Raw genomic sequence first — 3,883 nt, 5'->3', positions numbered from 1 at the left:
TCCGTTTCCTTAAGGATCGACCCTTTACTTCCCACTAACTAGCTTAGTGAAAGTTTAGGCTATAAATTTCTAATTTGCTTAGGGTAGGAACCCAATGACCTACTTTCCCGTGATCAAATTTTGGCGCCGTTGCCGGGGAACACGGCAAGTTTTACACTCTTATTGTGTTATTATTGGATTTGTTGCTTTGCTTTTTCTCATTTACTCTCTTGCTAGTCATTGCTAATTGTTTGCTTAGCTTTGGTGGATGCTAAAGAGGTCTCAAGGACCACCCACTCATGTCATTGACCACGAGATCGACCGTACTTTGAGACAAGTTCGTAGTCTTAATCAAGAGGAACCGCGAGGTCTTGGTGCTATTATTGAGAGTGAGAGTGATTCTTTGTCTTCAAGTTCTCAAAGTGATGCAATGGCCGGTCAAGAGGATGATGTTTTGTTTCGTGAGTTTGGAAATTCGAAGGATTATGAACTCACGAGAGGGATTTTGCTACCCGTCACGAAAACCACCTTTACCATTCACCCCCAATACACAAGAATGGTACAAGCGGAACAATTTTCGGGTTCTCCAAGTGAAGATCCCATTGAGCACCTTCATATATTCCTTGAGCTAGGTGCTTTGATTCAAATAAATCAAGTTTATCAAGAATACATCCGAATTCACTTATTTCAACAATCTCTTTTAGGTAGAGCAAAGAAGTGGCTGAAGCAAGTTAAGCCAAATTCTCTCACGACATAGAGAGAGATAGTCAAGGCATTCTTGAAGAGGTTCATTTCCGAGGAAACGACCGTTGAAATGAGACGGAAGATTGCATCATTTGAACAAGAAGAGAATAAGAGTCTTAGTGAAGCTTGGGAAAGGTTCAAAGAATTGGTTCAGGTATGTCCTCACCATGAATACAATCAAAGTTTGCTCATGAGATTCTTCTATGATGGATTAGAACCCATGTCAAGAGCTAACTTGGATACAGGGGCGGGTGGACAAATCAAGGTACCCCAAAATTAAGTTGAGGCAACCATTGAGGAGGTGACTAAGAAGTTTTCATATGGAAGTAGAAAAAGGACAACTCTTGAGAAGGGAAGAAAGGATGAGTTGGAAAAGCTTGATCGACTTCAACATCAAGTGGAGCTTTTGAGTAAAGGTGTAGCCAAGTTGGGCTCTAGTGGAATTGTTGGCTCAAGCCCCTCACAAGTCAATGTTCTCTTTTGTCAAAATTGTGGTGGTACAAACTATGATACATCTTATTTTGGAGGTTTGAACCCCGAGCATGTGGCAGCCTTAAACTCAAGGCAAGACGGTTTTGTGAGCAATGGAGTTGGAGTTTCTTGGTGGCAACTACCCCTCGGTTTTGCACCTAAACCCCAACAATGGAACCAACCAAATTAACCACCTTTAAACCCCAATTCCAACACCAACCTCCACTCTACAACCAATACCAAAACCAAGGAGGAAACTGTCCAAGGCAAAACCAAAACCAATTCCCTCAAAAAAACCATGACCAAACCCCACAACAAATATACCAAGCCCACACCAAACTCCTTCAAACCATGAGCCTACAACTTCAAGCTTTTGGCCAACTAATCAAAAACCAAAACCAACAAATACAAGAAGTCAAAGCCCATAATAACATGTGGACTCTCAATTGGATCAATTGGCCAAAAAGTCATCTTTCAATTCACCATCTACACTACCCGGTCAACCAAACCCTAATCCCTCACATACCTACAAAACCGAGTCTTGCAAAGCTATAACCTTAAGGTCGAGAACTACCTATGATGATCCAAAGAAGAGGGTTAGTGACGAGAAGAGAAGTGAGGATGAGGTGGTTAAGGATGGGGGAGTTGAGATGGAAAAGGGCATTGAGGAAAACAGGCTCAACGAGAAGAAGACACCGTCACCCCCTAGTCATGCGAGGAATCTCGATGGACCGATTCCTTTTCCCGGTAGGCTAGCGAAAAGGAAGTTAGAGGAGAAGTTTGTTAGGTTTCTAAGGGTGATGAAGGTTTTACATATCAATATTCCCTTCCTTGAAGCAGTCACACAAATGCCCTCTTATACGAAGTTTCTCAAGGAAATTATTTCCAACAAAAAGAAGATCAATGACGATATTGTCACTCTTCCTTTTCAAGTTAGTGCTCTAGTGCAACATAAGATGCCTAAGAAGCAACAAGATCCCACGAGCTTTACCTTGCTGATTAAAATTGGGAATTTGGAAGCAAAGGGTGCCTTGGCCGATCTTGGGGCTAGTGTGAGCCTAATCCCATTGTCCATTGCTCGGCAACTCAATATTGAAATGATCCCTACGAGCAAAACAATTCAACTTGCCGACTGATCGGTAAAGTTGCCATGTGGAGAGCTTGAGGATGTTCCCATTCAAGTAGGACATATCTAAGTTCCTTATGATTTTGTTGTCATGGATATGGAGGAGGATGACAAGACACCTTTGATCTTGGGTCGTGGAGCTCTTAAGACCTTGGGAGTGGTGATCAATTGCAAGAACAACACTATCACTTGTGAAGTTGCCGATGAAAAGATAGTGTTTGAATTTTCTAAGGTATTTAAGAGTCCCATGGTAGAGAAGATTTGTAGAGTGGATTTATTAGGATCCCCTCAAGAGGAAGATCTTTAGAAAAGAGAGATGAGATTGAAAGGGAATCCTAACCCCCATTTTAAGAAATCAAAGAGGTGGCCAAGGTGTCTATGATGAATGAGGATCATTTGGTAGGAATCTCATCCTTGTTTGAAGACTCTCTTGAAGAGGGTGAGGTTTCCCCTCTCAAGATGGAGAATCCAAGGTGTGGTTCTTCTCAAAAGAGCATGCGGAGGAAAAAGAAGAATAAAAGAAACAACAACAATAAAAAGATGAAAAAGAAAGTTGAGAAAGTTTGGGTCCCCAAAATGCCTCCACATTTCCCTTATAATGGAGAGATGATACAAGATGTATACTTGCCCAAGCTTGGGGGCATGCATTCTATTTCCACTTCCAAGTTGAAGAAGGTGGTATCCTTCGATCCACCTTGAAGGAGGTGAAGGGTCAAACTAGAGACACTAAACAAGCGCTTCCCTGGAGGCAACCTGAAGGGTTTCTAACCCTAATTTTCCTTTTTCTCTTGTTTATACTTTTACCCTTTTTGATTTTAGTATTTTTTTTCTTGTTATGTAGGTTGCTTTTTGAAGCATTGTGGAGGACTTACATGCGTTGCATTTATTTTGCTCCTTGTTTTCATTTCGTCAACCTCCCAGTGAGACCATTCTTGTTTTTACACTTTTTCTTTTTCTTTGAGTGTTTAGTTTAGGTAAGTTTAGGAAGAAGTTGAATGGTTCGAGGTTGTTTGCATTTGGTTCTAAGGAACCTGTGATTGTTGATGTTGTTATCGAACGATCACTTATTTGACGATTGGGAATTATAAATTGGATTTATATGCCTCGATTGTGAATCTTTTTTATTTCTTCTTCTCTTCTTTTGTTTTGTTTTCCTTTTTGTGTTACAAACATGACTATGGCAAGATGAAATGAATATGTTTTGGAATTTGCTCATACATTTGGACTTGATTACTTTGTTGATGTACCTTAGAATTCTTATTTCCTCCTAGTTGATGATGGAATACGCAGTTTGAGAGTGCTTGTGGTTTAGTTAGACAAATTTTAAGCTAAGGTAGCAAGGTTAAGAACTTTTGAGGACGTTTAAACCCTTAGTTCACGAGAAAGTGGTAAGATGGAGTTGCTCTCTATAGTGGATTTAAAGCCCTCTAGTTGGTATTTGCTTACTTTCCATCCCTTGTGAGGTTTAATTTGTTCTAGCCTTCATCATATTTGTTGAGCGGCATTTTAGGATCCTCGACTATGCATGTCTTAATCCTTGTGTTTTCCTCTAGCTCCTGAGAT

At 40.5% G+C, this 3,883-nt stretch overlaps 1 non-coding gene across 1 annotated transcript; it reads right to left on the bottom strand.

Annotated features, from left to right (window-relative positions):
• Window positions 1-790: 790 nt before the first annotated feature.
• LOC145577236 (small nucleolar RNA R71) lies at window positions 791-897 on the bottom strand. The gene has a single exon (XR_014098700.1). It is a non-coding gene; the product is annotated as a small nucleolar RNA R71 (small nucleolar RNA).
• Between the last annotated feature and the right edge of the window lie 2,986 nt (window positions 898-3,883).

The sequence above is a fragment of the Chenopodium album genome, chromosome 13 (assembly GCF_948465745.1).
Source record: "Chenopodium album chromosome 13, dcCheAlbu1.1, whole genome shotgun sequence".
NCBI lineage: Eukaryota > Viridiplantae > Streptophyta > Magnoliopsida > Caryophyllales > Amaranthaceae > Chenopodium > Chenopodium album.
The sequence above is the reverse complement of the archived record's forward strand: the minus strand, read 5'-3'. Positions and strand labels throughout refer to the sequence as shown.